We start from the raw sequence: 23,021 nt of genomic DNA, 5'->3' as shown, positions 1-23,021 counted from the left end.
ATTTTTTGCCCAATTTTTAAAAATAATTAGCAACCGACAATCGATTGTTAAAATTGGTTGCTAATTCGCTTAGGTAAACAATTACTTATTTTCTTTCATTTTTTTTTATCTTTTTTCTTATTTTCTTTATCTTTTTCATTCTTATTTATTTTATTTATTATCTTTTCTTTTCTAACATATTTTCTTTATCTTTTTTTCTTTCTCATCTATTTTCTTCACTATTTGTTTCTCATCTATTTCCTTTTTTTATTTTTTTTCTCATATATTTTATTCTTTATCATCTTTTTCTTTCTTATTTATTTTTTTTTCATTATCGTTTTTTATCATCTATTTTATTCATTATCTTTTTCTTTCTCATCTTTTTTTGTTTAATTTATTTTTCTTTCACATAAAATAAATTTATACAAATATATGTTTTGTTAGTAAATTATACAAACATATTTTCTTATCTATTTTCTTCATTATTTTTTCTCATCTATTTCTTTTTTCATTTTTTTCTTTCTCATATATTTTATTCTTCATCATTTTTTTCTTTTTCATCTATTTTCTTCTTCATAATCTTTTTCTTTATTATCTATTTTCTTCATTATCTACTTCTTTATCATCTTTTTTATTTAATTTATTTTTCTTTCACATAAAATAAATTTATACAAATATATTTTTTGTTAGTAAATTTTTTATTGTATTAATTTGTAGTAATTTTTTGTTATATATATATATATATATATATATATATATATATATGGTATTTTTTTAGTAATTTATCTTATATGTTTTTATATTTAATTTTTTGTTAATATTTTTTTATAATAGTTATTATTAGTAATTTCTGAAAAATTTATTTATTTAGATTTTTTATTTCTTATTTGAAAATTTAATTTTTCATAATTTTTTAAAAATTAGCAACAGACTTTTTGGTTGCTAAATTAGTTGCAAATAGCAACCGTTTTACAAAATGATTGCAAAATTATAAAATTAAAGACACCAAATTTTTTTAACTGATTATGTTTCGGTTGCTAAATTAGTTGCTACTAGTAACTCATAGTTTTTTTTTATCAAAATTTTTATTTTTTTAAGTTTAATTAATTTAGTAACCGATTTGGTTATCGATTGCTATTTGTAACCGATTTAATTGTCAGTTACTATTTACAACCAGGGTCATTGCAAATGACTGAATTAATTACTAAATTAATTAGCAACCGATTCAATCGGTTTTTTTTTTTTTTTTTTTGTAGTGTTCAACTAAGTTGAATTTATTGTTAATATTATATTAGGTAAAATGTTATATTTTAATTTCTCAAAATTTTTATTTTTAATAATAATAATAATAATAATAATAATAATAATAATAATAATAATAATAATAATAATAATAATAATAATAATAATAATAATACTAACACTAAAAATATTAATTTTCATATGTTTTGAGCAATGTTATTGAGGTAAAAGGCAACAGAGCCTTAGGTAAAAGAGAAGGCAAGGGCCTTTTTGAAGCGAGGTGTCATATTCTAAATTGCCTATATTACACACACACACACACACACACACACACTCTCTCTCTCTCTCTCTCTCTCTCTCTCTTTTAACATAAAAATTTATACTTTTAACTAGTTAAATAAGTAGAAAAAGTGATGTCCCAAAATATGTCCAAGAGGGGGGGTGAATTGGACTTTAAAAATAATTTTTGGTTCTTACTCAAAACCTTTAAAAATTATAGCTAGGTTCAACTCAATTGACTAATGTGAAATATGAACAATACAACTCTATTGACAAGTTGATTTAAAGTTAGGCTATATGCAATCAGTATACTGATCTAACAAATTGTATCAGCATTCAGCAGAGATATCAGTATTCTGGATACGTTTTTAACACAACAACCAGAGCAATATACCAGATATATTAATTGACAGCAGATTAAACAACAAGCAGATTATATCAGATATCAGTAGATTTAGCAGTAAGCTGATTTTCTTAGATTGCAGCAAGATTAACAGCAAATGGCCTCAACTTTCATGTCAGCAAAAACATATCAATCATAAAGTTAAAATGCATAAATGTAAAGAGCAAGGGTTGAGAAAATGAACACTGAAATTTTTATAGTGGTTCGGCTCAACTAGCCTACATCTACTCTCTCAAAGATCCCACTTTGAGTCTTCATTTCACTATTCTTCTCTTTTAAAGGCAAGAGACAAAAAGCCTTTTACAAATCTTCTCACCAAAGCTTTTACAAGTAGCTTCACACTTCTACCAAGTGTTATCTCAAACACTTTTCACAATCAAGCTTCAATAGGTGCTTGAATGACCTCTCATAAATGATAATAATGTGTTTAAAACTCACTCTCACTCAATACAACAGAATCTATAAAGAAGAGATGAGTAGATAAGCCAATGATGAGCAATAAAAACACTTTGAGCACTTTGAATGAAAGCTTTTATGATTTTGAACAGTGGAGAGACTTTCATTAAGTGCAAAATGGCCAAAGGTAGGTGTATTTATAGCTTTGGAACGTTTTTGACCGTTTGAGAACTCATTTGAACGTTACAATTACGAATTTCAAGAAAATAGCCGTTTTTTTATCTTTTTCTGCGATGTTGTGCAGAGTTGAGACAGTTAGCATATTGGAGAAAATAGCAAACCAGTTAGCATACTAAACAAGTAGCAAACCAGTTAGCATACCAGGAAAACTTTTCTGCATAACTTTCAAAACTATAAAACTTTACACCAAATCATAGTCAAATACTTTTAGGCCAATAGTGATATTTAAGGGAGAAAATTTTTTGAGGGATTGAAAATAAGTATCATTGACTTCTACTCCTCAATCTTTTTCACAAGCAATCCTAAAAAAAATAAAAATAACTTCTATACTATATGTACCTTCAAATTTGATTTTCAATGTAGCCTTGGAAGGTAACATTTTCTTCTTTTATCTCCTTTGATTCGTCCTGTGTTATCTTTAGAATGTCATCCTTTCTTCAAAAGCACGAATCCATCATAAAATCCTTGTGTCTTTTCCTTTTGTTCTTTTTGAGAAGTACAACACTTAAAACAATGTTAGTTTGATTATAGGTGAGTTTTGGTATCATCAAAATCTATGCTCCTTTGAGCTTGTGGGGTCAATAATCTCCCCCTTTTTGATGATGGCAAAACTCAATTGAATCACCATGTAAATATTAATAAGTGTGAGTATATGTATGAATGTATATGTGAGAATAACTCCCCCTATGTATGTGCTTATATCAACAATTAATCACAAATAACTCCCCCTTAATAATTTCAATGAAATATTCATAAGCATTTTCTTAAGGAGTTACGTGTGACTAAAGATACTAACTAAATATGCACAATATGCACACTAATCACAAACTGTATATCACAAGTTATATCAACAATATGCACACCATAAAGTTATATCAACAATATACTAATCACAAACTATATCAACCACAAGGAATACCATTAAGATTACTCATTCATTTTCTCCCCCTTTTTGTCAGCATCAAAAGATAATGGGAGAAATCATGCACATGTGTATAAATCAAAATTCAGTTTAAGTGCAGTGAATAAACAGTCAAAACAGTAACTGATATAGCAAACTAATTAAAGTTCAGAAAAACTAAAAGTAGCAAACTAAGTAGCAAATTAAGAGACAGACTGTTAGACAAAATTCAATCAGTAAACATGCAGTATGGTTGTTTATCCTTTTAGCCTAGAGCTTCGTCTGATTGGTCTTGGAGCAGCCATCTTCAACTTTTTTGGCTTGACAGGTTTATCACTCAAGGTTTGAAGAATTTCAGCCGCCATTTCAGTTCCAGGTGTTAAGGGAATAATAGGGCCAGCTGCTAACTCGATGCAAAGAGAGTACAAGGTCTCTGTCACAACTTTTTGCGGCTTTAGTCTTTTGCGGATAGTTTACGATTGCCTCTTTTGCTTGCTTCTTTATTCCTTTTGAGCTGTTTTGCCTTGTCGTTTGCGGGAGCGGCAGAGGCGAGTGCGTGGTTACGTCTCGTCTCGAGTCACTCATATCCTTCTCATTTCCTTCTTTGCTGCCTCCATTACCATTTCCATCATCAGAATCATCTTCATCTTTTTCAGTTTCATCTTCTTCCTCTTCTTCCTTTTCTTCCTCTTTCTCTTCTTCTTCTTCTTTTTCTTCTGTTTTCTTTTCTTCCTTTTCTTCTTCTTCTTTTTCTAATTCCTTTTCTTCCTCTTCTTCTTCTTCTGCAGATTCTTCTTCTTCCTCTTCTTCTTCTTTTTCTGTTTCAAGAACAGAGCCAGTAGCAGCCTTACTGGTTTCTCTAGCTTCAGTGCTTGAAATACCCAGATGAACTTTGATTTTAAATAGTTCTTCCACAATTTTATACATCAACGTTAAAGCGCCATCAATTTTAGAATCAAGAGCATTCATAAGAATAGTTTGAAAAGCTCTAAACTTTTGTATTTCTCTAAGTTCAATTTCAACAAATTCCCTTAAGTTGTTTACTTCTTCCAAAATTCCTTCAACATTAATAGTACCGCTTGCACTATCCTTGGAACTAGCACCTTGTTTAAATCTAAGTTTTCTCCCATCATCATCTTTTTGTAGACTTGTAATTGGGATCATATTTGTCCTAATTTTTTCGGTTTCCAGAGGTATCCCAAAGTCTCTAAACAGACCATTAAGAAGATGGGCATAGGGTAGTTTGTAAGGTGGTTTCCATTTCATAATTTGCTTTAGCATAAAGTAGGCAAGATTAAATTCAATTTGATTCACAATATGCCAAATTATACAGAGATCAAGGGTACTTAAATAGTTTGGACTACCAGTTCTAGGATTCATCACATAGATGACAAAGCTATGAAGAATTTTGATGTGTTGGTGAGCATGGGTAATGCTAGTCTTATCTTTTACTTTCCCTTTAAACACTTCAGCCTCAAAATCTCTTTCATTAAATCCACCAACAGCAAAAACTTCTTTGTGAGAACAAATTTTATTTCCACTGTTTGGGATTCCTAGGGCTTTGGCTAATCTATCTACCGTCACTTTATAGACTTTTCCTTTCATTTTCACCTTAAAAGATTCATCTCTTTCAGAATCATCAACTCTTAAATTCTTATAGAATTCTTGAACTAAGTCCACATATACTCCTTCAGTGTCAGAGCACAATTTGTCCCATTTTTGATATTCAAACAAAGATTGTAAAGGAACAGAGACTTCAGTAAAAGCAGGCCAGTGGATGTACCTTGGTTCATGAATGGCCCTTTCCATATGCATAACTGGAGCTTTTGAAGTCTTTTTCTTTTTGGTTCCTTTTTCTTGGACAGACTCACTAGTTCTTTTCTTGGGCGTTTCTTTTGATTTTCCAATTACTAGAGGAGCGTCTTTTTGTGGAGGAGGAGATGTAGGAACACTTGCATCAGTGGAATCCGAAGATGATGAATATGTAGTGACTTTTGCTTTGCCTTTTCCTTTTCCCCGCGCCATGACCAACCCAGATGAAAATTAGGCCGAAGGGATAGAGAAATCTAGGTTCACGAATTTAACAATGTGAGTAGTCAATGTATATTCATTTAAAAGCATTCAGCACAATGTCATGAAAAAAAAAAAAAACTGACAGTAAGAAATATTCGGGTTTTTGAGAATCAATAGCAACCAATTCATGACTTTGCTATATAGCACATTTTTACGTAATGTTAATGCTTCAAAATAAGAAAATTTAATAGCTCATTGCGAAAGCAAAACAAACAGAACAGTCACAAAAAAATGTAAAACACGATTTCATTAATGTTTTAGATTCAATACTTGAGACTTGTAGAGACAGAAAATGCGAATCGATACCAAATGCGTTAGAAAATTTCAATCCAACGAGAAATGGTTTCTTTCGGCAGATTCAGACAAATAACGGGGAATGAATAAGAAGATTTTGGGGATTTTCTAACTTGAAACAATCGATTTGATTCAAAGCCAATGGGTTTCGAAAATTTTTAAGGAAGATGAAGAGAGACGATGGCTTGGAAGGTTGCGAGCGAAATGGGTTAGCAAGTGGAAAGAAGATGCATCCGTTTGGGTTTTGGAGGCGATGCGACGAAAAGAGAAGAGATTTTGAACTTTTAAATCTGAAAAGACATAAATGGAGACATTTGTAGAGAGACGGGTACCGTGTACCAGTGGAGAAGCAGAGAGAAGATTGATGGTTTTGAAAAAAAATATTGAGTCCCGCGCTATTTTATATGTCAAAAGTCTATTTTGCCCTTAAATCACATAGAGATGCAATGCTCTAGATAGAGGGGTATTTAAGTAATATGCTCTTTAAACATGCAGAATAGGCGCTCGAAAATAAGAATAATTTTAGAGTTTTGGTACAATGAAACCTGACTTCCAGTTTGCCAACGAAAAGTTAGGAGCAGTGGTAAAGCATTTAGCAATCAAGAAAATTAGCAAACAGATTAGTATGCCACTGTGATCAAATTCTGCAGAATACTGTTCATATCAGATCAGACCCAGAATTTTTCAAATTGCACCAAAAATATCTGAACACATTTTTAACACTACAAACCAACATTTATCACTTCATTTTCATTTTGAAACATGAGAATGCATCAAAACTTAATCAAGAGCATCAATCATACCAAGTTCTCTTCTTATTTTGCAGAAAACTTCCTCATTAAGTGGCTTTGTAAAAATATCAGCAAGCTGTTTTTCAGAAGGGACAAATTCAATTTGAATATCATCATTTTGAACATGATCACTAATAAAATGATGTCTAATTTCAATATGCTTGCTTCTAGAGTGTTGGACAGGATTTTTTGAAAGGTTTATAGCACTAGTATTGTTACATCTTATGGGAATGTGATCAAATTTAATTTCAAAATATTCAAGCTGTTGTTTCATCCACAAAATCTGTGCAACACAACTTCCAGCTGCAATATATTCAGCTTCTACAGTAGAAAGTGCAACAGAAGTTTGCTTTTTACTGTGCCATAAAACTAATGCATGACCTAGAAATTGACAAGTTCCAGAAGTGCTTTTTCTGTCCAGTCTACTACCAGCAAAATCTGAATCACTATAACTAATAAGATCAAATGATTCACATTTTTGATACCATAAGCCAATGTTGTGAGTGCCAATGAGGTACTTAAAAATTCTTTTAACTGCTACAAGATGAGATTCTTTTGGACATGATTGAAATCTTGCACATAAACATACACTAAAATGAATGTCTGGTCTAGATGCTGTCAAGTAGAGTAAAGAACCAATCATACCTCTATAAAGTTTGTTATCTACCTCTTTACCATTTTCATCTTTCTCCAATATAATTGTTGAGCTCATGGGAGTTCCGATACTTTTCATATCTTCCATTTTGAACTTCTTTAGCATATCCTTTATGTACTTGGACTGATTTATAAAAATTCCATCTTTCATTTGTTTAATTTGCAATCCAAGGAAGAAAGTAAGTTCACCCATCATACTCATTTCAAATTCACTTTTCATCATATTTGAAAATTTTTTACAGAGAGAATGGTTAGTAGCACCAAAAATAATATCATCTACATAGATTTGCACAATAAGCATGTCTTTTCCTAGTTTCTTAATGAAAAGAGTAGTATCCACTTTTCCTCTTTTAAAATCATTTTGAAGCAAAAATTTACTAAGTCCTCATACCATGCTCTAGGAGCTTGCTTTAAACCATAGAGAGCTTTAGTAAGCTTGTAAACATAATTTGGAAAATGAGGGTCTTCAAAACCAGGAGGTTAAGCCACATAAACTTCTTCATCAATATATCCATTTAAGAATGCACTTTTAACATCCATTTGATAATGCATGAAATTCTTAAAACATGTAAATGCACACAACATTCTAATAGCTTCAATTCTAGCAACCGAAGCAAAGGTTTCATCAAAATCAATACCTTCCTCTTGGTTGCATCCTTGAGCTACTAGTCTAGCTTTATTTCTAATTACATGTCCTTTTTCATCCATCTTATTCCTAAATACCCATTTAGTTCCAATAACAGAATGTTTTTTTTAGGTTTAGGAACAAGTGTCCACACTTTATTTCTTTCAAATTGATTTAATTCCTCTTGCATAGCAAAAAGCCAATTTTCATCATTTTGAGCATCATCATATGTTTTTGGTTCAAATTGAGAATCAAAAGCAACATTACCAAAATATCTTCTAAGTTGAGCTCTTGTCATCATTCTTTGTGATGGACTATCAAGAATGTCATCTTTGGAATGATTTCTATGATACCTCCATTCTTGTGGAATATCTTGATGTTGAGGTTCCTCAATTTGTAGTTCTTCCACATTTGATTGGGAGTCTTCTTGAATTTCAACATTTGTGGAGCAAGGTAGTTCTTCTTCTTTGTCATTTTGATCATCCTCCACTAGTTGTTTTGAATGAAGCTCATCTTTATTTAAATTCTTTGAATTTAGAATCTACTCAATTTCATCATCACAAGAATCTTTCCTTTGCAAGGAAGTGTTAGCATCATCAAAAAGTATATGCATTGATTCTTCCATGGTCAATGTTTTTCTATTGAAAATTCTATATGTTTTGCTATTTGTTGAATAGCCTAGAAATATTTCTTCACAAGATTTAGCATCAAATTTCTTAAGATTGCTGTCTTTGTTATTCAAAATGTAACATTTGCAACCAAAGACATGAAAATATGCAATATTGGGTTTTCTTCCTTTCCATAGTTCATAAGGAGTTTTCTTTAAAATAGCTCTAATGGAAACTCTGTTCAAAATGTAGCATGCTGTATTTATAGCTTATGCCCAGAAATATTTTGGCAAATTGTTTTCATTCAGCATTGTTCTTGCCATTTCTTGCAAAGATCTGTTTTTCCTTTGAACAACTCCATTTTATTGTAGAGTTCTAGGAGCTGAAAATGTATGATAAATACCATTTTGAGAGCAGAAATTTTCAAACAAATTATTTTCAAATTCTTTTCCATGATCACTCCTCAAAGATATAATGCAATATCCTTTTTCATTTTGAGTTCTTTTGCAAAAAACTTCAAATATATCAAAGGTTTCATCTTTATGAGCAAGAAAAAAAGTCCATGTGAATCTTAAAAAATCATCAACAATTACAAATGTATATGCCTTGCCTCCTAGAGTTCTAGGTGTGATTGGATCAAAAAGATCAAGATGCAATAGCTCCAATGGTCTAGACGTAGTTACAACATTTTTTGATTTAAAAGATGATTTTGTATGCTTACCAAGTGCACATGCTTTGCATTGAAATTCTTTTTCAAATCTTAGCTTTGGAAGTCCTCTAACAAGGTTCCTTCTAGAGAGTTTAGCAACTGTACTCATGCTAGCATGTCCTAATTTTCTATGCCATAACCATGCACTATCATCTGAAGTCATAAAGCATGTTTCACAATTTTTTTCAAGACTTGTTAAATCAAGTAGGTAAATATTATCTATTCTAGCACTAGCAAACATAACTTTATTTCCATGAATCTCACAATGTATAGAAGTAAAAATGACTTTAAAACCATTATCACATAGTTGACTAACACTTAAAAGATTATACTTTAATCCTTGAACTAATGCAACATTCTCAATGCAAGGATTTTTACCAATAGTTCCAAATCCAATAATTTTAGCTTTACTTTTATCACCAAATTTGACATAACCTTCTTCTTTCAAAGTAAGAGAGGAAAACTTGCCTTTATTTCCTGTCATGTGCCTAGAGCAGCCACTATCAATGTACCAATGTTTTGTTTCCAGCATGCTCCTTAGGCTGACCTGAAATCAGTTAACTGATCTTAGGTACCCAAGCAACTTTGGGTCCTTGTGTGTTAGTAATATTAGGTAGGGTTCCTTTAGGCACCCATACTTTCTTTGCCTTAAAGGTTCCTTTCCTAATAGGACAAGCATTAATCATATGACCGTTATGATTACAATAAAAGCATGTAATACTTGGTTGAGAAAAGGAAGTAGCTTTAACAAAAAATTGTTTGTATTTTCCATATCTCATAAATCCATCATAACCAATTCCAAATTTTCCATATCTTTGCTTCTTTTCCTTTTGTAAATTTAGTTAAATCTCTTGTCAAAGATTCAACTTTTGCCTTAAGAATTCTGTTTTTCTCAAGAAGTTGTTCACACACTTCTTTTGATCTTTGTAGCTCATCATTAACTTCCTTAAATAATTTCATTTGTGATTTGTAAAATTCATTTTCCTTTGAAGCCATACTCAAGGAAATATTTTCTGATCTTAAAAAACAATTTTCATGAATTAAAATTTTGCATTTCTTTTTAAAAGTTCTATATTTATCATATGTCTTTACAAATGCAAGTTCTAATTCATCAACATTAGAAAGTTCAAGATTTACCTCATTTTCACTATCTTCGATGTGTGAGCTTTCACCTTTTTCTTCAATTGCCATCATACAAGTGTTTGCAGCTTCTTTGTCACTTGTTTCATCATTTGATGAAGAGTCACTATCACTCCATGTTGCTGCCATTGCCTTTTTGCTTTTATCCTTTCTAAACTTGTTTTTCTTCTTCAATGTAGGACACTTTGGCTTGATGTGGCCAGGTTTGTTACACTCATAACAAACTATTTCACTTGAATGATTTGGAGTCTTTGGAGCATATTTCTTTGTGAACTTCTTGTATCTGCTTCCACCTTTTCTAAATGCTCTTTTGAATCTTTTGACTATCATAGCCATATCTTCATCATCATCACTTGAAGCACTTGAATCATCACTTGAACTAGCTTTAAAAGCAACACTTTTCTTTTTCTCATCTACCTTTTCGGATATGAAGGCTATACCTTTCTTTTTCTTTTGATCACCTTCTTTCTCATCTTTCTTATAGATCATCTCATGTGCAATGAGAGAACCAATTAGCTCATCATAGGTGTATTTTCTGAAATCCTTGGTGTCTTGAATAATAGTAGTCTTTGCTTCCCATGACTTTGGAAGAGATCTCAAAATTTTCTTTATGAGTTCTTGTTCCTCAAATCTCTTTCTAAGAGCTTTAAGAAAATTGACAAGATCTGTAAATCTGGTACTCATTTTAGCAATAGTTTCACCAGGTTTCATCTCAAATAACTCATAATCACGGATGAGGAGGTTTGCCTTTGACTCTTTCACCACATCAGTTCCTTCATATGTGACTTCTAGTTTGTCCCAAATTTCTTTTGCAGTTTGACATCCTGAAATACGATTATACTCATTAATATCAAGAGCACAATGAAGAATGTTAATAGCCTTGGCATTTGTAGAAATTTTCTTCCAATAATTATCATAAAATTCAACTTCAGCTTTAGGAATTTGTACAGTTCCTTCACTGGTTTTATAAGGAATATAAGGACCATCTTTAATTATTCTCCAGGCATCAATGTCAATAGATTGTATAAAGTTTCTCATTCTAGTTTTCCAAAAGGAGTAATTTGTGCCATTAAAAAGTGGTGGTTTAGTGATGGAATAACCTTCAGCTAAGGGGGCAGGTATACTAGCTGAGTTTCTAGATGAACTAGCCATGTTGTATGGATCACTCTAAGGGGTTTAATCCTCAAGCAAGAGAGACAAGTTCTGATACCAAATTGATATCCCAAAATATGTCCAAGAGGGGGGTGAATTAGACTTTAAAAACAATTTTCGGTTCTTGCTTAAAACCTTTGAAAATTGCAGCTAGGTTCAACTCAATTGACTAATGTGAAATATGAACAATACAACTCTATTGACAAGTTGATTTAAAGTTAGGCTATATGCAATAAGTATACTGATCTAACAAATTGTATCAGCATTCAGCAGAGATATCAATATTCTAGATACGTTTTTAACACAACAACCAGAGCAGTATACCAGATATATTAATTGACAGCAGATCAAACAATAAGCAGATTATATCAGATATCAGCAGATTTAGCAGTAAACTGATTTTCTCAGATTGCAGCAAGATTAATAGCAAATGGCCTCAACTTTTATGTCAGCAAAAACATATCAATCATAAAGTTAAAATGCATAAATGTAAAGAGCAAGGGTTGAGAAAATGAACACTGAAATTTTTATAGTGGTTCGGCTCAACTAGCCTACATCCACTCTCTTAAAGATCCCACTTTGAGTCTTCACTTCACTATTATTCTCTTTTAAAGGCAAGAGACAAAAAGCCTTTTACAAATCTTCTCACCAAAGCTTTTACAAGTAGCTTCACACTTCTACCAAGTGTTATCTCAAACACTTTTCACAATCAAGCTTCAATTGGTGCTTGAATGACCTCTCATAAATGATAATAATGTGTTTAAAACTCACTCTCACTCAATATAACAGAATCTATAAAGAAGAGATGAGTAGATAAGCCAATGATGAGCAATAAAAACACTTTGAGCACTTTGAATGAAAGCTTTTATGATTTTAAACAGTGGAGAGACTTTCATTAAGTGCAAAATGGCCAAAGGTAGGTGTATTATAGCTTTGGAATGTTTTTGACCGTTTGAGAACTCACTTGAACGTTACAATTACGAATTTCAAGAAAATAGCCGTTTTTTTGTCTTTTTCTGCGATGTTGTGCAGAGTTGAGACAGTTAGCATACTGGAGAAAATAGCAAACCAGTTAGCATACTAAACAAGTAGTAAATCAGTTAGCATACCGGGAAAACTTTTCTACATAACTTTCAAAACTATAAAACTTTACACCAAATCATAGTCAAATACTTTTAGGCCAATAATGATATTTAAGGGAGAAAATCTTTTGAGGGATTGAAAATAAGTATCATTGACTTCTACTCCTCAATTCTTTTCACAAGCAATCCTAAAAAAAATAAAACTAACTTCTATACTATATGTACCTTCAAATTTGATTTTCAATGTAGCCTTGGAAGGTAACCTTTTCTTCTTTTATCTCCTTTGATTCGTCCTGTGTTATCTTTAGAATGTCATCCTTTCTTCAAAAGCACGAATCCATCATAAAATCCTTGTGTCTTTTCCTTTTTTTCTTTTTGAGAAGCACAACACTTAAAACAATGTTAGTTTGATTCTAGTTGAGTTTTGGTATCATCAAAATCTATGCTCCTTTGAGCTTGTGGAGTCAACAAAAAGTATATTAAAAAGAAAAAAAATATTATTTGCACTATGTCTATATGTAAATGTAACACAAAAGAGGTTGAAGATAGTGTGTACTTGCATTTCTAGCTTAAGAATAAGATAATAGTGAAGCTACAAAGTTGAAATTTAATAGAATAAGCAACAATACAATTAATAACAAAAGTTGTTGAATCAATGAATAGAATATGTGAATTCTAGAAGTTCAAACTTTAATAAATAGAAATAAGTTATAACAATCTAATTATAAAAAATACATAAATAACTTGTAACTAAAACTATTCATCATCAAGATGTCTAAAATCATCTCTTTGAGCTAAACCTTTAAAATGATGGGGTTTCAATTGGTGTTGATCTTGCAATTGACCTCAATTCATAATGAGATTTAAAAACTCTAATCGCCCTACCAACATCACCCCAAGTTAATACATCATCCATGAAAACAAGAGCATCATCATCATCATTCTCGTTACCTTTTTCTAATTCACCAAGCAACCACTCATTACTTTCATCAATATTTGCCAAATCAATAAACATGGTGATATCTCCAAAAGTTTATCGACGTCGCAGTGCTCTATTGTACTTCACATACACTAAATTGTTTAAGTGTTCTTGAAATAGCCAATTCATTTTCTTACAGTAATACCCCTCACCCGTCTACAGTGTAGCCGAGCAAGGCATGTCACACTCGGTGCTGGAGCACCATAACTTATCTTACTTTATTTCTTTAATAATTTTAAACTCGTTATATTTTAAAATAATTCATATTCTATGGAGAAACTAACAGAGTTTCCTCTATTTTATTTACTTTTGACGTGATTCACTATTCACCTGCTTGAAATTTTCAATAATATTTTACAATAAAAATATCATCAATAATTCTCATAATCATCTCATAATTTTATGCATCATCTATATATTTCAATTCTGTCTTCAAACCCATGCAATCTCATTCATGCTCAAATTACATAATTTACAAAATAATTACATAATTTTATAATTTACATGATATATAAATTAATTACATATGAAAAATCTAATTTATTAATTTACATCACATTTCTATTAATTACCTGTTCATAATCTACATTACAATACAATATCTAATCATTTTATACAAAATACAAAAGATGATCTATATGGGTCCTATCTACATGCATTGCTGAGGAGGTGACAACCTTGAATACTTCAGACACTTCTGCAGATCTGGACTCCAAAATCTCAGTCTAATATTGTGACACCCCAAACCCATCTGTAGTGTAGCCGAGCAAGGCATGTTACACTTGGTGCCGAAGTACCCTAACTTATCTTACTTTATTTCTTTAATAATTTTGAACTCGTTATATTTTAAAATAATTCATATTCTATAGAGAAACTAACGGAGTTTTCCCTATTTTATTAACGTTTGACGTGTTTTACTATTCACCTGTTTGAACATTTCAATAATATTTTAAAATAAAAATATCATCATTTCATGCATCATCTATATATTTCAATTCCGTATTCAAATCTATACAATTTCATTCATATCCATTTCCATACATTCCCATTCATGCTCAACTCATATATGAAAATTTTTAATCTTTTTTAATTTACATGATATACAATTTAATCACATATGAATTAACCGATTTATTAATTTACATCACATACCTATTAATTACATTTTCATAATTTATATTACAATACTATAACTAAGCATTTTATACAACATACAAATTATGACCTATATGGGCTATATCTACATGCATTACTGAGGAGGTGACAACCTTGAATACTTTAGACACTTCTGCAGATTAGAACTTCAAAATCTCTGTTTGATATTCGCTGGGCTTTACCTTCAGTACCTGCGTGAGGAAACAAATCCATTGCGTTAAGCATTGCTGCTAAGTGGTGCAATAATATAACAAGAAAATAATACACAATAAAAATAAAGAAATGGATCAAAATTTGGATACTCTAAAATTCAATCTAATTTCATATGATACTTCTAGTATTAACTATCATTTGTTCTAATTTATTCCTCTTTAGAAGCGCTCAATTCTTTCATAATAATAAAATTTTAATATCGTTCCAATTCATTTCAATTCTTTCTGCTAAATAACTAATATAATTTATTTTAAATATTCTTACTCATTTATTTAATTTGCTAATATTTTCAGTTGCTAATATTCTTAACTTATTTCAATAAATTTCACTGCCCAAGTAACCTATGACAGGCTGAGTAAATTGGATAACGGGTCATTGGCACTGGACAACACTGTGCCTCGGGCCGTTATACTATGGGACGCGGAACGTTAACCACGTATGCAGTTAGAATGGCTAAAAAGCCATGATAACATATAATCCGGCATAAAAGCCATGAGTGCGGGCATAAAGCCATGAATACAGGCATAAAGCCTTTTGCAGTACTGCTAAAATAATACCCTATTGGCATGCCAATCTATCCAATCTGATACACATGTCTAGGCGATACATGGGCACATAGTACCATTAAGTGTTCATAAGTTTCATTATTTCATTATAGGTTCTAATTATAATTTCTAGCATTTTAATCTTTTTCATAATAGAAACATAAATCTCTAAGTCTAATATTTACATAATTTATGCATTCATCGTAATTTATGTATTCATTATGTTATCCATAATGATCACAATTCAAAACAATGGTTTACATGTACCATTGTATTCAAAACATTTTTCCTTTCTCATTTATACATTCGAAAATCTACTTATGTAATTACAAATTTTATATTTCAAGTTGAATTACTAATATTTTATGAATTCTATTTGTGATGGGCATATAAGCCCTAACTACCTATTCACATCAATTAGGTGACTTACTTTTCATGTTTCAAGCAATCCATGAACATTTCATGGATTTTAAATTTATGGCTTTAATTTCTCTCTAACAATTTTAACTATGATGCATAGTCCACATTTGTCATACAATTCTAAGCATTTAAGCTTAGAATTGGTTCTAGGTCTTCATCTTAATTTGCTAATCATTTTGATTACTATTCACCTTACTAGTCAACCAAAATGTTGACTTTTTCATACTTAATGGATATGTTAATTCTAATTACACCAAGATCCCACATTTTGAGTTTTACATTTGTTAGTATTAATTGTCAATTACAATTTAAAGTCCCTTAGATGCATTTTTAAATTTTCAGTTTTGATTACTTAAGTTTACTGTTCCATTGGACACTTCTACAGTGGAAACTAGGCTAACTGTTCTTCATCAAAGTTGTTCCTTATTGTGTCTTCTTTAATTTCCTTTTTGAATCACTCAATTTGGAGTTTTCTAGCTCAAGTTATAGCTATTTTACCATAACTGGCCCGATTAACCCGTACCCAGAATTTCTGGACAATTTGGTTCTACTAGATTTAGTGTCCTAACTTGGACTAGCAATTTGAATTGGTTAGGTTCAGAATTTGAGTTTGTATTCTTCATGAAAGTTGTTCTAAATTGTCTAAGCTTTCTATTGATATAAAATTTAGGTCATTTGGACATTTCTACACTGAGTTATGGCCAAATGAACAAATACTATTCATTTGGTCACTTTTACCAGGTCCAAAATTGGTTACCCGGATTTGGCCAATTTTTAGGTGGTAAGCTTTCTTCATCAAAGTTGTGCCATTATGTGTCTAGTTTCATGTCCAATTGGCATTGCACTAATTGAACCTACACAACTCAAGTTAAAGCTGCCCAACCTTGCTAGACTCATATCTAGCCCTGCAGGTCACTCAAGGCAGCACCTCTAACCTCAATTCCCATGGCACAATTCACTTCATTTCCTACTCAAACACAACCAAATAGTCACTAATTGACTATTAGAACTTCCTTTCACCACTACATGAGCAAAATCATAAATTTGTTGCCCAAACCCTAACCTTAAATTTTCAATTTTCCTACTCATACATAACACTTGGACTTCAACCTCTAATCCATACACACTCCTCAAACACCATCATTAAACCAATTTAATTCAGTTTAAATCATCAAAATCATCACTCACTTAAAGCTGCCAAAATTCATGGTTGGTTATACATACATATTTTCTTTTATTCTTTCAACAAATTGAACTCAATTTAGCTTTCTAAACAAAAGATAGGAAGGAAGGAAAGAAGTATATGCACTAACCTTGTTTGATGGAATTTATAAGCTTCTAAAACTCTTTCTTTTCTCTTCCTTTTTGCTGCCTCAAGCTTGCTCTAGTTGCAAGGATAAATTTTTGTGAAGCAAGCTAATGGTTTTATGATGAAATGGAGAGGGAAATGGAGCTTTGGTTGAATTGACAATGGTGAAGGTTGTAGAAGAGAGAGATGTAGCTGGGTTGAAGAAGATAGCAGATTGTTTCCTTCAATTTTTTTGCCCATTTTATGCTTTTAATTAAGTTTATAGATAGTTGTTACAATATGATTGGGTGAGGGCATTTTAATGACATTATGTGATGTCATAATTTCAAATTTCCTTCATTTTCTTTCATTTTCTTTTCTTTTCTTTTCTACTCATTTTTAATTTAATTTTTAGCAATATTTATTCACATTTTATATCATAATAATTATTTACTTAACTGGACAAGTAGGTCAAAAATCATCTATGAAGAAGAAATGACCAAAATGCCCTCCGTTTGGCTTATTAAGCCAAAATCGTCTGTACTGATTGAAAAACTTTTCTAAACATTTTCTTGGCATTCAAATGTCATAGAAACCTCAATGACTCTTCTCTGGAGTCTCAAAAATTATATTATGAATTTTCTCCTGAGTTTAGGGCTTTTAGCTATGAAGACGACAACTTCCCACTGAGTTACCCATCGCTAGGGCACCGGCTCGTTTAACTTGGTTGTATTTTATTTCTAAAATTTTTAAAAAATTTTTCTTATTATTATTTGAGTTATTTATGACTCCTCACTCTAATCTAAATATTTTTCCAGACATTCTAGCTGTCTGGACTGACACCGGTCACCTGAATAGTAGAATGTACGGAATTGCTATAGTAAGGGTGTTACAAATATCCACTAGGCTTTATCTTCAGTACCTGTGCGAAGGAAACAATCCATCACGCTAAGCATTGCTGCTTAGTGGTGCAATAATATAACAAGAAAATAATATACAAATAAAGAAAGAAATTAATTATACTTTGGATACTCTGGAATTTAATCTAATTTAATATAATACATCTAGTATTAACTATCTTTCGTTCAAATTTATTCCTCTTAAGAAGCAATTTATTCCTAAATTCACAGTAGTGATATACAATCCCAAAAAATTCTAAGAATATTATTATTCTTAACTTTATATTATTATAAAAAGAAAATAAGTGCATTTGTAATGCTTATTTAAGTTATATCTCTTTTGCAAATCTTTTTATCATTTCATTCAATACTTTCTACTAAATAACTATTCTTATTTATTTTACGTCGTCTTACTCATTTATTTAATTTCTAATATTTTTAATTGATAATATTCTTAACTTATTTCAATAAATTTCACTACCCAAGTAACTTATGACAGGCTGACTAAATTGGATAATGGGTCGTTGGCACTAGACACCGTGGTGCCTTGGGCCGTCCTACCATGGAATGTAAAATGCGGAACGTCAACCACGTATGCAGTTAGAATGGCTAAAAAGCCTTGATAACATATCATTATGGCTAAAAGCCATGATAACATATAATCGGGCATAAAAGCCATGAGTGCGAGCATAAAGCCATGAATACAGGCATAAAGCCTTACGCAGTACTGCTAAAACAATACCCTATTGGCATGTCAATCTATCCAATCTGACACACTTGTCTAGACGATACATAGACACATTAGTACCATTAAGGATTCATAAGTATCATTATTTCCTTATATATTCCAATTATAATTTATAACGTTTTAATTTTTATTACTAACAGAAGTGTAAATATCTAAAATACAATTCTATCTAAATTATGCATTCATCCTTTTATTCATTTATTATGTCATTCATATTGATCACAAATTATAATAATTATTTTCATGTGTAATTGTACTCAAAACATTTTTCCTTATCCTTCCTCCAATAATGAGAACTAAAATCTCATTTATATATTCATTTATTCATTACACTATGTATATAAATTATCATTCATATTTCAAGTAATCCATGAATATTTCATGGATTTCAAATTTAACTAAAATTTCCTTAAATCCTAGAGTCACTCAACTTCAAGAATTTAAATTCATTAATCACATTATCTATATTAACCATCCTAATTGTTTTTCTAATTTAGTATACCATTTCCTATATCATTGGGGTTACTATTCACTTGACCATTTCCCTTCAAAGGTTGACTTTCTCATACATAGTAGTTACATGGGTTCTAACCACATGAAATTACCACATTTTGGTTCACAAAGTGTTGGCATTGGTTGCCAATCAATACTTCAAACCAATGGAAAATAAATCAAAAATTTTAATTTTGGGTGCTAGAGTTTACTATTCTATTAGGTAATTCTACAGTGAGAATTTGGTAAACTTTTCTTCATCAAAGTTATTTCTTTATGTGTCTTATTTAATTCTCTTTTTGAATCAATCCATTTGGAGTTTTCTAGTTCAAGTTATGCAAATTTCAATAAGGCTGGCCAGATTGGTATCTACCCAAAATTTTTGGGCAGAAACCAATTCTGGCAGTTTTGGTATCCTAAATTTGATGGACAATTTCATTAAGTTCTGGTAAGTTGTTCTAAATTGTCTAAGCTTTCTATTGATATAAAATTCAGGTCAATTGGATATTTCTACACCGAGTTATGGCAAGATGAACAAACACTATTTATTTAGTCACTTTTACCAGGTTTAGAATTGGTTGCCCGGATTTGGTCAATTTTTAGGTCATCCTAAGTTTGTTTTCTGGGCAAGGTTTCTTCATCAAAGTTGTGCCATTATGTGTCTAGTTTCATGTCTAATTGGCCTTGCACCAATTGAACCTATACCTCTCAAGTTACAGTTGCCCAAACTTGCTGGACTCACATTCAGCCCTACAGGTCACCTAAGGCAGCATACCTAACCTCAATTCCATTGGCATAAATCACTTCAATTCCTCATCAAATATAGCCAAATGGTCACTAATTGACCATTAGGACTTCCATTCACCAACACATGAGCAAAACCCTAACTTCATGCCTCAAACCCTAATTCTCAAATGTCCATTCATGCACATACATCAATTAAACATACTAATTCATTATCACTCTACATATACACTTCAAACACTACTTCTAATCCACTTTAATCTATCAAAATAATCTGAACTACTTCCCCCCATAAAGCTGCTGAAATTTGTAGAGGCCCAAACATGCACATATAAGTTCAATTTTCTCAATTTTCTAACATAAATAATGTTACTAGCACAAAATCTAAAAAGAGAAGAACTAGGCACTAACCTCAACTTGAGCTATCCCAAACTTGTTAAATCTTCCTAATTTCCCCTTCAAATTGCTGCCTAGAGGTGATTTAAGGTGTGAGGAGAAGTTTTAATGAAGCAAGCTTTGGAATTTATGGTGATTTTTCAAGAGGTTTTCTAGTGAGAAATTTGAATGAAAATGGTGTGAAGAGGGAGAGGGGAGGATTAGCTGGTTGGAGGAGATGAAGTGTAGAATTTTGTTTTTCATTTTATCCCATTTTATCTCTTTTTAATGACTTTAAGTATGTTTGTTGTGTTGTGATTGGTGGAGGGCTTTTTAATGACATCATAATGATGTCATAATGTGAATTTTAGTTCATTTTCATTTCTTTTCTTTTCTATTTATTTTTAATTTAATTTTTAGCAATATTTATTCATATTTTATGTCATATAATTTATTTACTTAATTGGACAAGTTGGTCAAAAATTGTCTCCGAAGGCAAAATAACCAAAATGCCCTTCCTTTGGCTTAAGGAGCTAAAACTATTTGTACCGATCTTAAAAATTCTCCTAACCTTTTCTTGGCATTCTAATGCTACCTAGGGCACTGTAACTCTTCTCTAAAATCCTAGAAATTATTCCACAAAATTTTCCTCGGGTTGAGGGCCACTAACTGTGAAGACAACAACTTTCCGTTAGGGTCACCCATCACTGGAGCGCCAGCTCATTTAACTTTGTTGTTATTCATTTCTAAAATTTTTTCTTAATTTTTCTTACTATTATTTGGTGTATTTATGACTACTCACTCTAGTTTAATTATAGTTCTAGACATTCTGGCTTTCCGAACATCCATTGGTTACCGGAACAGTCGAATGCACGGACTAGCTAAAGTGAGGGTGTTACACTTACTATAAAGCTGTCATTGATTTTATAGTGACAAATAAGTTAAACTTTAAACTCAAAAGGTTAAAAATAAAATAAAAATGTAAGAATATTTAATATATTTTTTTTATCACTTACATCCTCAAATACACTCCAATTTCTCTCATAGCCACTTGCATTCATGTGAGACTAAGAACTTTTACAGCAAACTTTTATAGGTTTGGAGTTGAATAACAAAATGTTTTCCACCAAGATGCTATTAAAATATAGAATTAATGATTGTCTAATTCATAATATAATCTAATAAATGAGCAAGATGACAAATTAATAAGAATTCAAATTAATAACCTGAAGATTTGGTTGTTCTTCCTTTAATAGTAAAAGGACAACCAAAGGTACTCGTAGTTGTCTTATACTTCTCAATTTCATCAAGAATAATGTCAACTTTTCTTGAATCTTGTTCCAATTTCTAAATGCATGAAAGTAAGCTTGTGTTCACCTCTTCATCACCCTTAATTTTTATCTTGTTTGGATAAAAAAAATTAGGATTTAGAAGTATCTGGTAACATGCGAAAGGCGATGCAATTGAATTGATCATCTTGCATAAATAATCTTAAAGATATTCTCGTATTTCTCTTTATTGCCATTGAATGATTTGGCAATAGTTTCTTTATCCTTATACATGACTTCATAAATATATCCCATGGTTTTTTTTTTTTTTGGGGGTTATCAACCAGTCAAAGCACATGAACAAAATGACTAAAAACTTTGAGAGCATAGACAACATGATTCCAAAAGACAAGACTCAAAATCATTCTTTCACACTTTTTACTTTTTACATCTTTAACCCATTTGCTAGTTGTCAAACTTTTTGAGGTAAACATTTTTCTAAAGTTGGCTAATTGAAGATGAACTCTACCCAGTGTAATGAAAGAAGTAACAATGTAGTTTACCCTGACCTTAGTAATTCTACTCCATTAGTAAACTTCCGCTATATGTTTAGAACTCTTGAATAGTCATATATGAAACCAATAAGTCAACAGTTTTGTAGAATGTTTCTTTGAAAACCCAAATCTTAAAAATATATTCCAATAATGGGCTGCCCATAGAGTCCAATATAGATACAGAAAATTTACTTCCAAAATTCCATCTGTCGTAGACAAATAGACAATTCATTTCTTTAATAATAAAAATAACATCATATTTAATTATATTTCATTAATAGAAAATATTAATAAAAACTTAACCTACTACAATATTATTTGATGCATTATCTGTTACCACATGAACTACTTCTTCATAAACAATTTCTATCAATTCTTTCTTAATCAAACTAGCCAATAGCACTATTGTCTTTAATGTTGCTGATGCATTAACTAATTTAATAAACATGCTTCCCCTTGGGCTATTGACTAAGAAATTAATCATGGTTCTCCCTTTTCTATCTATTCATCCATTACACATCGATTAATGTCCATAATTCTGCCAATCTTTTTTATGAAACTCAAAATTGTTTATGGTATGCACTTCCCTGCTAAGTAATCAAACTTTAACCTCATGATAACTTGGAGATTTCATTTTCCTCCCATAATTTTCAATGGCTCTAATCATATCTCCAAAGCTATCATAATTCATATCGTTGAAAGTTATCCCTACATCATACATCTATTGTGCTATGGCAACACAAGAATGCTCACTTAACTCATTAGCTGGAATA

This window comes from Hevea brasiliensis, chromosome 10, assembly GCF_030052815.1.
Source record: "Hevea brasiliensis isolate MT/VB/25A 57/8 chromosome 10, ASM3005281v1, whole genome shotgun sequence".
NCBI lineage: Eukaryota > Viridiplantae > Streptophyta > Magnoliopsida > Malpighiales > Euphorbiaceae > Hevea > Hevea brasiliensis.
Note: the sequence above shows the minus strand (reverse complement) of the source record.